At 41.4% G+C, this 15137-nt stretch overlaps 1 protein-coding gene across 7 annotated transcripts in view; it reads left to right on the top strand.

Moving 5' to 3' along the window:
• ADAM23 (ADAM metallopeptidase domain 23) overlaps window positions 1-15137 on the top strand; it is a 179714-nt gene that overhangs the window by 38673 nt on the left and 125904 nt on the right. The window lies entirely within an intron of this gene.

The following is a 15137-nucleotide window of genomic DNA, read 5'->3' as shown; positions in this document are numbered from 1 at the left end:
AATACAGTACTTAGATATTATCTTTTTAAATGGAATAAATATTTGAAGTAATGCTAGTTAATTAAATGTTTAAAATCATTACTATATATAGGAAGCTTGATAAATTAGTGACTCAAATGTAATTAGACGTCAGCCTAGAAATTTATTCCATCTTACCTTCCATTGTGCAATTCCATGACTTCTGTATAAAGAACAAAGAAAATGATGACCTCCAAGTATCTATTTCTGAGAAAGTTCTTTGCTTCATAATTTGTTCTAATACGGTTTCTTAAAAGTACTGGTCCTGATGAAAGTTTACTCGATTTTTCTCTGGGCATGTGTTTACATTGATGTTTGAATGCTGTTTCCTGAGTTGGAACCAGTTGTACAGATGTCTTTGTACAAAGCGTAAACAAGAGCTGTTGACTTACGTGGGACTTTTCAGCCTCTAATTGAGCTAGCAGTGGGCCTCTGTTTGGTGAAAGATTTCCTGTATGGTTTTCTTTGGTTTAAGAAGCTCCAGTCAGTATTTTAAACTCTTATCAGTATTTTTACCAGGACTGCATCTTGGCCAGAAAAATACCACATAATGCTATTAGACACGATAATGTAGGTGCTCACAGTCAATATCCGACAATATTGCAAAGGACTATAAAGAACAACTATTAAATTTCTTGTATTCCTAATTCTGTGAGCTCTGCAGAAAGAAAAAATGCAGAGTCAGCTTAGGTTCTCCTTACTCAAGTGTTATTGCAGCTTTTAGTCAGAATGAATCAGCAGAACTCAGAATTTCTTGTGTTAAACGTATTGCAGGTTTTCTTTTGAGTCTGCTGAGCACTGGTTGAGTTTCTTTCCACCGTGCTGTGTCAGCACTGTGCCTGCCTAAGAGATTTGTCTTGCCAAATCTTAGACTGTGTTGAGTAGCAAGGTATGGCTAATTTTAGTTTATTTAGGTGCTCTGTTCCTTTCACTCTTACTTCCAGACTATAGCATGGTGATTAAATAACCAACGTTGCTAAGTGTTTTGAACATTAAAACATCCTGGCCACAGCAGAGCTTCCTAATCAAATGATTTAGAAAGGGTCATGTGGGATATCCAGGGTATTTAGAAATCTGGAAACCCATTGGGAAACTACCACTAATATTTAACACACAGAGGAATCAAGTTGAGTACTTTGTAGGAGCAGCCCTTTTCTTGGGGAACTTATAGTCTAGTTAGGAGAGGTTGATAGATAAGTGTGTAATTTTGAAGACTATGAAATTGGTTGTGCTTAGAGATAAACATGGAGCGCTATGGTAGCACCAGAGGTGGAAGCTCTTCAGGCTGGAGGAGGGGAAAATGGATCTTGGAAAAGGTGTGCTTGAGCTAGCTTGGAGGACAACTGCTAGCGAGGAAGGGAAGTGTCAGGGATGGATGGGAGGGAGAGAAAATGGAGAATTGTGTTCTAGACAGAGGAGGCAGTGTGTGCTGAGGAGGTAGGGCCATGTAGCATGTGGAGGGAGCATGAGTCTTCTGTTGAGCTTCATGGCAAATTACAAGGCAAGGCAGAGGGAGATGAGTCAGGATAGGTGGCCCCAGGGACAACTTAACTTGTGGAACATTTTGTATGTTATGCTCAGCTTTTAGTCAGAATCAGTCAGCTTGACCATGATCCTAGATTGGGAAAAATGAAGTAAAGGGAATAAATGGAAGTTCTGTTATCAGGAAGTGCTAAGAGGCACAGAGAGGGAATGCTTTCAAGAAATCTTAAGTTGATAAAAATCATTAAGATTGTTTTAATGTGAACAGTAAAGCAAAAAGAAGAGATAAAGTTAACAGGGGCCTTGACTGGAGAGCAAGGTGGAAGGTTGTCTGCAGCTTTATCGAGCAGCACAGGGAACAGACAGGTTAAATGGTGAAGAGAGGAGAATGAGGAATCAGGATGGACAAAATTGATCTGAGGGGCTTTGCAAAGTACGTGAGGTCATATCTAGGAGGCAGGTGGATATAACAGGCTGAAGCTCAGGGAAGAGGCGGGGCTGAGGATAGTAGCGAGTCATTTCCATATGAATGTTAATGACAAACATGGTTGTGAATGAACTTGCCCAGGGAAGGTGGGCACAATAAGGAGAATGGATAGACTTGGAAGATGGTGAGGAGTTGAGGAGAGGAAGAGGAACCCATGAAGGAACAGAGAATGAGGGATCAGAGAATCAGGGGAATGGTTAAATACAGAGTTTCAAAATAGGCACATGTGGTATATAGCCTCACAGGCAGTAGAATGATCTAATAAGAGGAACAAAGATTGACCATTGTATTTACTAATCAAGTAATCACTGGTGGTCTGGAGGGAGCAATTTCAGTGAGGAACTGGGGGCAGAAACCAGCTTTCAGTGGTCTGGGAGTGATGGAAAGGGCATGATGTGGAGACAGCAGATACCCATTGGGGAGATTTGGGGGAGAAGATGAAGCTAGAGTAGTAACTGTAAGAAGACTTTGGGGTCAAGGGAGGGGTTTTTAGGGATAACAGAGCAAGTTGATGGGCTAAGAGATGAGCTGAAAAGAGTGAGAAGTGAAGATACAGAAGGGAGAGGAGACAATTTAAGAGGCAAAATCTGGGTGAAGGCAGAGGGAGTGAGATCAAGAACACAAGTGCAAAGTTTAGTTTTCAACCAGGAGAGACAGCTCATTCTCAACCTGTGTGAAGGTGTTAGGGTGTGAGCGGGTAGGGATTGGTTTGCAGGTGAAGGGATGGAGTTTAGGAAATTCAGATTTCCTTCTTGGAGACAGCATTTTCTATATAAGGGTTGGGATGGAGAGTGAGGATGGGCTGGGGCTTGAGGAAAAGAGGAGAGTTTAGGCTAAGTGTTTAGAGGAATGGGTGAGGAAGTTCACCAATGTCCTTTTAAAGACTGTATGAGAAACTTTCATTAGACATCTTGTGTTATGTGTTAGTTTTTGTGCCATTCTTCCTGATGGTGTTTTTGTTTTAATCCTTGAATGCTCCATTACCACAGTGTGTGAAGGAAGGGGGCAAATTGTAGTCTGGATCAGAGTTCAGTGTTTGTGGTGGAAGCACAGGAAGAACGATGAAGGCAGTGCTCTTTGAATAATGGTGAATGACTTAGCTAGTGCAGTGTCAGGATCCAGTCTGGGTAAGAAAGGAGACAGGGTCAAGGAGGGGTCATATGGCCTGGGAGAATATGGGGGTCTCTGTAGGGAAAAGTAAGTGCAGTGGGAGGGAGGTGTTCAGGCTGTCATCCTGTGGTGTCTGCCCTGAAGCCCCGAGTGCAGCATGAGTGCACAATAGTTGTGTGACCTGGAGACAAGGGAACTGTGTAAGAGTATGACAAGTGTTGGCCAGGGTGGATCTCTAGTTTAAATGACCTTCAGTATCTGGGGTTAACTAAAAAGTCTGATCCATATTTGAATAAACTTAGAGAGTCAAGAGAAATTTTTAATTAGCCACAGAGGAACCGGAAGAGCTTAGAAAAGAGGGATCTCATTTCCACCCTACAGGCGTCATCGCTGCACTCTTTACATCAACTTTAAATAATGAGGGGAGGGAAAGGCAGAAGGTATATATATGGTAAGTATGTGGGCTGAGTGAGGAATGATAACATAAAGATGTTAAACTAACCAAAGCGGTAGCCTGTAGACTCTAACCAGTTAACAACCTCGCAGCCTGCACTACCGGCTTGTGAACACTACTCTGATGTGAGGTCCTGGAGGAGAGCCCTTTGAGTCTGTGCTTTGTAGGTCGGGCAGGTGAGGCCTTGGCTTGCTGAGGGCTCTCACGACAGAGGGGTGTGTTTTGTCCGGCAGATTTGAGTGAGCATCTGCTGTATGCCTGTGACGGCTGTAGATGCTGCCATTGCTACAAGTAAGAGGGACAAGGCCCCTGCCTCCCGCATGAGCGTCATTCACTGAGTAAGAATAGGTGCATTGAAGAACATGTAACTGGGCCCTGTGATGGAGAGGGCCTGGGGGTGGGCTGGACAGTGGGATTTCGATGTCACAGAAGTCGGAGGTCAGCCTGAGGAAGGCCATTGAACTGAGACCCAATTGCCAAAGAGGAGCACCCACAGGAAGCTGGGAGGCTGAGGCTCCACACAGCCTGGGCAGTAAGACAGCAGGTGCCAAGGAGAATGTGGGTGTTCGAGGACAGAGGCTGGTGTGGCTGGAGTGCAGTGGGGAGCAGGGTGGTGGGATACTGAGGAGATGAGATCAGGAAGGACGGCACATAGCCCCACCTTGAAGGGCCACAGTTCATGCTGAGGCGTTTGGTGGGCAGCCACTGGAGGGCAGTAAGTGTGGACGTGGCACCATCGAATCTGCCATTAGTTTATCCCAGGAGTCCTGGCTGTGACTTCAGAGGACCTTTAGTCTTATTCTTTTCAGGACTTGTTTTGTTTTTCCTCTAGGATAACCATTGTTCCAAGTTACAGAAGGTTTTAAAAGGAGTACTAGATTCACAATTCTTAACCTTGTAAGATCAATCACTGTGTTTCTATCCTTGGAAGTCCTTGGTGAGGGGAGGTCTGATGACTGTAAAAGAGGTAACTAAGGTTAAATCAGGTCGGTGGAGCTCTGACCTGGTAGGATGAGTGTTTTTATGAGAAGAGATACCAGAGAGCCTTCGCTCTTTCTCTGCCTCTCTGTCTCTGTCTCTCTGTGCCATGTGAGGATACAGCAAGAGGGCAACCATGTGCAGGTCAGGAAGAGAGCCCTCACCAGGAACTGGATCAGCCAGCACCTTGTGCTTGGATTTCTAGCTTCCAGAAGTGTGAGAAATACATTTCTGTTGTTTAAACTACCCAGTCTGTGGAATCTGTGATGGCAGTCTGAGTTGATTAATACTCTCAATAAATATTTGTATTTGTGATTAATTATTATTACCACAGCAAGGCAGTCACTATACTGGGTGTTGGGAGATTCAGCCTTGAAGGAGAGAGTCACTGATCTAATGAGAAGGAGGAGCTTGAAGGAGGAGCTTATGATCTAATGAGAACAGTACAACGTCTTTGCTTTGGATTCAGTCAGTATTTTTTTGCTGAGTTTTGTAACTGAGAAGAGGGTGGTGTACTATGTGGTTTTTTCCCTGCTGAAAATGGACTGAAGAGGAGACAGTTTGGCAGGCCCAATATTGATATGCATTCAAGGTGATGAGCACTAAGAATTCAGACAACCTACTGCAGTTGAGTTGAAAACATATTTGTGATACCATTTGGTGCTTTCCAGTTGTCCTACAGTTGCTTACCAGACACCTATTAAAGAACATGACAAGACTTGCAAAGCCATAGACTATTTGGGTCTTTAACTTTCCATCTGATTGTGGCTGATGTAAATGCTGAGGTCCCCAGCATGCTCTCCTATTTATTGTGAAGTCAAATCCCTGGGATCCTTCTGGCCTTTGCCTGTTGGAGAGAGGGAGGAAATCTCAGGATGCATCAGGGGTAAAGCCTTCTTGCTTAATAAGACAGCAGCTTTTTCCTAAGAGAACACGACTCCAGCAAGAGAATGTGGGGTCTTAAAAGCCTATAAAGTATCTTTGTCTTGAAGGATGCCCAGGAGATCTCTGATTGAGTGAAATCAGTGTAAGCCATCAATATCGATGATTGTAGCCTAAAACCGAGGGGTGGACCTGAGTCTTAAAAAGTAAGGACTTTGCTTCATTGGGACCAAGTGAACTGAGAGAAACAACTCTGATTTTGGGTGAAGAGCTGGAGGAGAAGCTGTATTATTATCAAACATGTGTCAGGCTAAAGTAATTGTGCATGTAAATATCAGCTATATATGGGTTGTATTCCACGTTGCCATGTAAGCTGAGGATTTGTCATAAATGTGCTGCTCTAAGAGAAAGGTAGGGGAAGACTGTGGGTGGACAGTCTTTGGAGGGCGCTCTTCTCTATCTTTCCATTTCCCTGAGACAGGAATGGCTGAAGAGTAATTCCCAAGCAGTGCCTTGGATAACACCGGCACCACTGGAGACATGCAACCCTACTTGAAGATATTCTTTGTCCTTCTCTCTGCGTTCTCATCTCAGCACCATGGGGAAGTGGACTCCATTGAACCTTCCTTGTTTCTTAGAGAAGTTCTAGTGAAAGACTTCCACCCTTCTCCATACCACTGCTTGTTCCTCCACTTGGGGGGGAGGAGCAGTTGGGCAGAGCCTGGCATCCACTGGGCCATGAGCTGGGTACTAATAGGTAGGGTTACTTTATCTAAGATGATGGGACTAGGCTTTTATAGCTTCTGACACTAAACTATCTGCTCCTGGGTGAGGTGGGGAATTGCTGGGTGCTTCTAGATTCCATTTAGCTATCAGACCAACTATTCAGCTACTTGCTGTCATTGTTCTCACTCCTGTGCTTGAAACTGGGTGGCTAGGTTGAATCAGTCTATCTCTGCAGGCTTGCTGGAAAGCCCCTTTAGTGTAAGGGTCCAGCCACATTCTCCAATCTCACTTGATTAGAGAAGTTGTATGTGGGGCTAACCCTTGTCCTATTTGGCCCCATCCTTTTGTGTATATATATATATACCCTATTGGTAGAACATGGAGTGGTGACTGGCACCCTGACAAAGGTTAAGCCGTCTGTAACCTCCAACATACCCCACGGGGAGATACTGCTAGACCCGGGTCATATCTAGGTTTGGCCTTGGGATATATATGTAGACGGCGGTGACATTTTGTGTTAGGCTACCAGGGTTCCCAGAAAAGGAGAATCAGTGTCACATCCCCAGCCAGAGATGTACACAGACCTCAACAGCAACACTCCACTGTGCAGAGGTCACTGCGTGGACTATCAGCAGTGTTTCCCTTCACCCAGGAATGGTGTTGGAGTGTGTGCAGTAGCCTGGTGGGCAGTGCGAGGATGCGGATAATCAAAGGGGCCTTAGTGTCTCCACATGTCCTTAAGGGATATCCTTAAAGAAGTGTTGAGTAAGAGAAAAGGCATGATGAAAAGGCTGAAGTAATGTATCTACTAAGGTAGTTCTGGATTTAGGAAAAGATCTTTGTTCTGGTTCTTTGGAATCGGGCATTTAAGATGAATATCTAGAGAATGCTGATTTAAAGAAATATATGCACACAGTAATTTGCTCATTAAAAGTAGTTCATGCATGCTTTTGAAAGAAGAAAACAGCACATTGATGTAGTTTCAGTTAGGTTAAATAAAAAACCTGACTTGTGCTGATTAGTATTGTTAATTCATTCTTCATTGTGTCCACAAACATTTGTTGAGCATCTAGTTTGCATAAGATACTATGCTGAGCAACCCAGGGAATTCAGAGCTGTGTAAAAGTACTCCTCCTCTCCAAGTGTTGAGAAACAAGATTAAAACATATACAAGTAGTACTAAACATGATAGGAAGTGACTTGGGAGGTCTTGGTGCTCAGGGAGATTTTATGGGGAAGGTGGGATTTATTGTTGCTCTTAAAGAATGGTTGGTTCTGGCTCCCCTGCTAGCAGACCCAGAGGCAGGGATTCTAGGAAGTTCTTTTAGGGAGTGGGAAGTGAGATGTGGAAGAGAGGGGAGCTGTAGAAAAGGTGATTTCCTATGTTCAACTGGGGCTCATTCCCGCTGAGGAACCGTAGGAGTCAGTGGATTCATTCTCCAGAACTTGCCAGAATGTTACCCAGCCGAGGAAGCTGGAGTTTTATCCACCAGCTGCCAGTCTGTTGTTGGTTGAGGGCAGTTTCTCGGGGCAGTAACTCTTGAGTATTTCTGGGGTGCCTCCTCTTGGGTACGACAGAAGCCCTGAGGCCAAGAGTCTCAGGTCTTTCCAGCCAGCTGCCTGCAGTGTGTTGAAGTGACTACCAAGGGCATGTGGGCAGGGCAAGTCAAGAGTCTGCTACAGATGCTTTCGATTTGGAAAGATGTGGGAGGGAGAAAGTCATTCCATGCTGAGAAATGGCAGAGGGAAGGTGTGGGAGCAGGAAAGATCAAACTCCTGGTGTGCGTGAAGACTGGTGAACTCCTTTGCTCAAAGAAGCTTCAACTATTGCACTGCAGACAGAAGGCAAACGCCTATTTAGATTCATTTGATTCTAAGAGGAAAATTTCAGTCTCGTTTGACTGTATGCTATTTCAGCTCTACAAATTCGGAGATCTGAATTTAAATTTGCTTTGTAAGAAAGAATACATGGAGAAGAGTCATGTCCCTTGCCCCGTTTTTCTTTTGCGAGTGAACAGGACCAGGAATTAGGAGCTGTGGCTGGAGAAGAGCGGGAGGCAGATTGATCTGTACTCCAGCCAGTGGCTGTCTTACATGTGGCTTGTGAATTTGCGTGACTCCTGAACCAAGATTGGCTGGCCAGGTGTGTCAGTCCTGACCCCTACTCTCCTAACTTTCTGCCCATCAGACTCATGGCTGAAATTCCTGTGACACACTTAGGCACAGGAAGCAGGGAAGGCCCTGGCTTACGGAGTCCAGGTTCTCAGTCTTATCCTTGCTGCTGAGGCTGCCAGTGAAGGCTGCTTTCTGGGTTTTAGTCTGAAAGAGTGAACTGATGTGTAACATTTCATCCATTTCAGTATTCTGTGTCTTTAAGATTCTGTTAACTCGTAGGCTAAATGCTTTATTTCCAAATTTCAGGGGTCTGTGGAAGGAAGGCTTTCTACTGCAGTAGTAGTGATGGCGATAGACCCTGTGCTAAGCTCTTTACCCATAGTCTCCTATTTAAGGTCCTTTTATAGCCCTGTGAGAAAGATGTGATAATCCCCATTCTACAGATGAGCACCTTAAGGCCTGGTGAGATTCAGTGACATGGGCTGGGATTCATATGGGCTGTCAGTTCGGAGTCTTTGATTTCTTTGATCACAGAGACTATCAATTTACAAGTGAGCTGGGCATACTTTTAATGATTGCTTATGTGTTCACATTAAGTAAGAAAAGAAGAATTGAACTATTTTAGTCAATTTTGAACAATATAAAAAAATTGCAGAAGGTCCCATTAGAATTTAAAATAATCCTGTTTGTTCAGCAGATTATCTGTTATGCACTATCTGTTATATGTCCCTCCTAAATTCGTATGTTGAATTCGTATCTCAGAATATAGCCATATTTGGAGATAAGGACTTTAAAGAAGTAATTAAGTTAAAATGAAGTCTTTAGGGAACAAAACAGCAGTAGACTCACAGACTCCAAGAAGGGACTAGGGGTTACCACAGGGAAGAGGTTGCGGAGGGTGGGTGGGGAGGGACGGAGAAGGGGCATTATGATTAGAACACTTAATGTAGGTGGGTCATGGGGAAGGCAGTATAGCACAGAGAAGACAAGTAGTGACTCTATAGAACATTACTACACTGATGGACAGTGACTGTAATGGGGGTGGGGAGTCTTTATAATATGACTGAATGTTTTAACCACAATGTTGCTCATGTGAAACCTTCATAAGACTGTATATTAGTGACACCTTAATTTTAAAAAAAGTGAAGTCTTTAGGGTGGGCCCTAATCCAGTATGTCTTAAAAGAGGAGGAAATTTGAACACAGACATGTGTGCACACAGAGGAAAAACCACGTGAGAGCACAATGAAAAGGGGCAGCTATCTGCAAGTCAAGGAGAGGCCTCCGAAGGAAACCAACTCTGCCCACACCTTGATGTAGGACTTCTAGCCTCCAGAACTGTGAGGAAGTAAATTTCTGTTGGTTAAGCCACCAGTCTTTGGTACTCTGTTATGGCAGCCCTAGCAGAGTCATACACATCCTGATTCATTTAGTGCTTGCTTATTGCAGTGAGACAATCAGCATTCCGCTGCTGCGTGTTAATGAGTGAATCTGTTTGTCTTTCATAGTTTGCTATTCCAACTATAACTTTCAAGGGCTATTTTGAAAGATGGTCTCTTTTACATTTATATGCTTTAGGAAGAGTAGAACTATTTTTGTAATTCTGAAACATTTCTGTGATAAGGAGTCTTACAAGGCAAAGATTCCCAAAGTTGCTATAAATATTGCTTGCCACTGCCACGTGCAGTGTGATCTAGATGAATATTGCTCTCCTATGTCCTAGAAGCCTACTCTTCTAAGGTTTCCACTGCTGGCAGGGATGAGTTGCTGTGGGTTTTCCTCTCCTTCAGGCTTTCTTTCCTGCCTTGCTCTAAACATAGTGATTCTGTGGTGCTTGGTAGCTCTTCTTTTGGCCATGTTTTCTCTCATCAGGTGAGTACTTATGAGGTGTCCCTTGGGCATTTCTGGTTGAAGGGTTGACCCTTCATTCCTGAATGCTTTGGATATCATTATCATTTGCTTTTGATGACATAACTTTATGCTGATAGAACAGGTCCAGAGAATCTAGAAAAAAATGTATAATAAGTATTGCCTAGATGTTTTTTAAGATGTGTATCCGACCTGTTTTCAAAATGGTTTGAGAACAGCTTTCTCAATTAAACATAATAGCAGAAGCATTAAAAATAAAATCACAGTGAAACCATTGATATTTATGGGCTGACACTTGATTTCCATATAGACGAGGTCTAGTATCACTCCAGGTGGTGAAGGTCAATAAATGTTCGCCTTCTGACAGCAGTAAGCACCTTTCTTACCTCCATGCCCTCTTGCCTGATGACATTAATTATGATGGGTGAATGGAACCCAGGAAAACTTAACACCAGGCTGAGGTAATCAGGAGGGTTATGGTAGCTAGATTTGGATTTTCTTAAATTGTAAGAGATGAGAAGACTCTGTAACTGCCCAGAAAGGAGGAGTCTGTGATTATAGCCTCTAGAACCAAGGAGAAAAAAATTTGACACCTAAGAATTTGCAGCAAAATCAAAGGGATCTAATTGTCCATGGGATCACTTTGTACTGTTTATTAGATTTAGGATATAAAAGATATATCTGGTAAACTAAGAGACTATGTCTTGACTGATGGATTGATTAATCGAGACCCTCTGCAGGTGTCCACCCTAATGCACAATGTGAACAAATAAAACCACTTCTTGGTCTTCTGAACACAGATTAATGCACAAATTTGCAGCAGAAGTTAACCTTGACAAAAAATTGAAAAGCACAGAGGATTAGATGTTTTTAGGCATCTGAGAAGAGTTAATTACAGTAGTTAGTGAATTGAGAACTTACTTTTTTGACAGTTAAGTGAAAAAGGCCACATACTGGGATGTATAATTCCCATTATCTGATAAGAGACATTAATCTATCTGTCTGGAGATACAAACGTTTTCCTGTCAAGGATGAATTTATCCCTTTGACCCTGGTATAGCAGGACTTTCAATAGTGTAATGGTTAATGTTTACAACCATGGTTTTGTGAATGACCAGAAATGTTACTTAATGGAATGAACTTCTCTTAATGATGCTGTGTAATACCGAAGTGCATAAAGTTCTAACTTCAGTGGACTGGTCAGTAGATTTCCATTGGTTGAAGCCTTTTATGTACCATCCCAAGCACTTTTTATTTCAGAAATGCTAAGTGCCAGACACTGTTGAAGCCACAAGAGAGAAATCCTTCCCTCATGAAGCTTGCAGAACAATGGAGGAGAAAGACAAGTATATAAGCATTTAAATTACAGTCTGAGAAGTGCCCTCATGGGAAACTAGAGGATGCTTTTATCCTTTGTAGGAGGGGTGGGAGTGGATAGGGAGATAAATGTTTATGAAGCTACATGTCTAAGCTCAGACCTAAAGCTTAAAAGTTGGCCAGACAGAAGTTAGAGGGTTAGAGTGTGCACATCTGAAGGTAGTGTGCACACCTGAAGAGAGGTGAGGCATGGAGTGAGGGAAATGGCAGGCTTGGATAAATTAAAAAAATCACACAGCTAGTAAGTGACAGAGCTGGGATCAGAACTCAGGATGACCCCCTGTCAAAGTCTTTGAGAGCTGAAATTTTTTTTCAATGGTGAAATAATCCCATTGAAGTTGGGTTGGAAAAGTCTACAAAGGTAAATCTTGGAGGAATAGAGTTTAGATCATTTGTCTTTTACATTGTGCTTTACTGTCACTACTCCTATTCCTTGTATAAATCTAGCCTCAAACAGTATTTTATTAAAATTTTCTCCTTGTGCTGTATAGATTTATATAAAGTAAGGACTTGACATCCGATAAAAGGGCTCATTAAGATCCTTGGCCATTATCTGCTGTCAATAAGAATTGTGTTATTTCTAGAACCATTGTTTTTGATGATTCATAGACTAGAATCATCAGAGTCATCTTCTCTAAACATTTTAAATTAATTATAATATTAGAATCCCTACTATTGTTTGTTATGATTTGTTTATAAAAGTGTTCTCTTTAACTGATGAGTTCTGATTGATCTTCCATGATGATATCCATGTGCTTTAATATTTCAATTGTGTTTAAAAACAAGATAATCTACATATACTTCTCATAAGACCATTTCTGCAAAAAGTTTCAATATTTCAACTAACATAGTCTTAAAGTGAGAAATATATCTTTTTTGTAGGAATATTTTTCAAAAAAAGGCTGAAAATATCTAACATATTGTAGAGTGCACATTTTAATTCTTCCTACCATATTTTTTGGTCCAAATGCCTTCACACATGCAATACATCAGACTAAACTATGTGACAAGGATCTCACGACATAAGGACAAGACACTGTCTCTTATAAATCCCAAGAATTTCTTAGAGACTTAATTGCATGTGAGACTCTTCTTATTACTGTTAGTGTTTATCCATGAAACACTGACTCACTGAGTAGTTGACCCTAAGGAGCTGCTTGCTCTTTAAGGCTATTCAGACAATGATAAAGGGTTTCTTTATGTGACTACTAGCAACTTTCCCTCCCTCCATCCCTCTGCACTGTGCTAGGTTATGGGGAAACAGAGAAGAATATAATGTAGTCTCTTTCCAACCCACAGTTTAGGGTGGGATCAGGGAAAGCTACACAGAAGAGATGGTTGAGCTGAATTTTGAAGGATGAGCAATTCGAGGATGGGTAGTTTAGTACTTTTGGATGAGATGTGGGTCAATAACCTTTTAAACATTCATTTATTTTTGCTGATGAGTCAGAATGTTCACTGGATATATATAAGTGATGGCCTTTTGATAGAGGATGGTTATTTTGCATCTTCTTTCTCACTAGTATCTCTACCTGATGCAGCTTTAACAGCCAGGATTAGTTTGTTGAGTTTAAAAATGAAGTACAGAGATTTTACCAAGTTTAAAAATGCATACATTCCCTTTTCTTTTGGGAGGCTAGTTAATGCTATTCCTATGAAATCATTAGTGTTCTCATGACTGAATGCAAACGTTTACGGACAGCAGTGCTTTCAGAAGTAAATAATACATCTACCTTTTCATCCAGCTTTGAATACCTGGGTTCTTTCTGTGCTTTTGATTTGGTGAAGTATAAAAAAATGAGCAAACTGTAAGACACTATTAGGTACTCTTTTTCATGAAAGCAGCTTTTGAGGCAAGGTTTCCAGGTCTGTGGATTAAAGGCAGCAACTGTTCCTGCAGCTGGCCCCATCAGCAACATGCTCATACTACATTTTCCTTGTTTTGATTTACTGCTCTCCTCAGGATATGCTGTTTGGAAGTACTTTTTATGATTATAATATTGCATAACTTATTTTCAAAAAATGTTTTTTTCAGTTTTATACACAGAAAATTCTTTGTTTCTTTGTGTAAGACCCACTATATAAGGCTCACTTAACTCCTGGTTGTGTTGATCAGGTGCTAATGTCAGTGTAGAGTAACTCATAGCATCACACCCATTGGCCTACAGCAAAGCTATATAGAAAGCCAAAAGAAAACTAATATTTTTAGCTCTTTCTTTGAAGGTCACTTCCGGGTAAGTAATAATTAAATTACATGGCTCTCAAAGCACAAAACAACCCAAATCCTTAGGCATTACTCAGCATGTATGGGCCCAGGTGTGCTGGTGCACAGCTGTGATAATGGATGATATAACTACATTCAGGGAAGTTGGCTTTTAGGAAGGAAACAAAATCTTTTGTATTATTGAGACTTATCTCTGCCTTAGCAGTGGATGATAGAGACTATGGAGTCAAAATGTTTTTCTTAGTATAATTTAACTAAGCTGCAGGACACATTTTCTAGAGTAGCATGTTCCTCTTCCTTCTGTTACACAAAATCCGGAGGATTAGTCTTGGCTTCGCTCTTGGCATTAACGGATGTCCAAGAACGTGCATGTGTCTTTGAGCCAGACCTAATGTCATCTGTGTCCACCTTTGTGGGGAGCCCGTAGTTAGCTGGGGGATTCTTTCCTGCCATGGTTTTCTATCCACCATTGCTCCCTCTGCCATCTAACACTTCTGATTTAGGGCTTGGAATGTAGCAACCTCATACTTTTTTTTTTTTTTAATAATAGAAGATGTTTTCTTACTATTTGAAGAAAAGCATGGTCCAAATTATCTTTGGAGGGTGGTTTAGTCACAGAATATTTCCTACTATGGTGTTTTTTAGTTTAAGGTTAAGATACAAAGGTCCTTTTTAAGGTCTTGTTTCTTGTATTAAAGGAGGCTGAGTTGGGTGAACTTCCTAGAGTTTTGGCTAAAGCATGTAATTTTGGAATCTCCATTTTAAGGAGGATTAATAAAGGCAGCTGAATTGATTAAAAGGGCTTTCATAATGTATAAGTATAACAAATCATCATGTTGTGTACTTCAAATGTGTTACACACTTGTCAATTATACCTCAATATATCTGAAAAAAATTTTTGTGCAAAATTAAGAGGACTTTAATTGTGACCCCCTGAATGAAAACTATTGCATGTATATTTGTGTATTTGATTCCCATGTCCAAGAACAACTTGGAGCTTTTATGAGCTTCCTTTGAATCATGAGAGATTTGGGTCAGAAAAATTCTTAAAAATCATGTAGTCCAGCTCCCTAGCTGATTTTTCAGATCCCTGCTTATACTCACTAAGTGCTCTTCTAGTGTATTCCAGAACACTTCCAAGCCTGAGGTAGTTGATTCTGACTGTGCTGACATAGCAAGTCCTATTTTTCTATCTTTCTGTAATTTTTTTTACCTTGCAGTCTCAAATTTTGTACTTAAAAGCAACTCCCTCTTAGAGACTAAATATTAGTCCACTTTATTCATCAGTATTTCTTAGAAACTGGTTCCTGAGATGCTATTGTCTGCCTCAGATAGTCAAGATTCTGTTCATAAGTGTTCACCTTGTACAAAATAAGAATATAGATATTTTCCAAGAAGAAAAGATTGGAAAATAAA

Source organism: Manis javanica, chromosome 12, assembly GCF_040802235.1.
Source record: "Manis javanica isolate MJ-LG chromosome 12, MJ_LKY, whole genome shotgun sequence".
Taxonomy (NCBI): Eukaryota; Metazoa; Chordata; class Mammalia; order Pholidota; family Manidae; genus Manis; species Manis javanica.
Note: the sequence above shows the minus strand (reverse complement) of the source record. Positions and strands in the feature narration are given on the sequence as shown.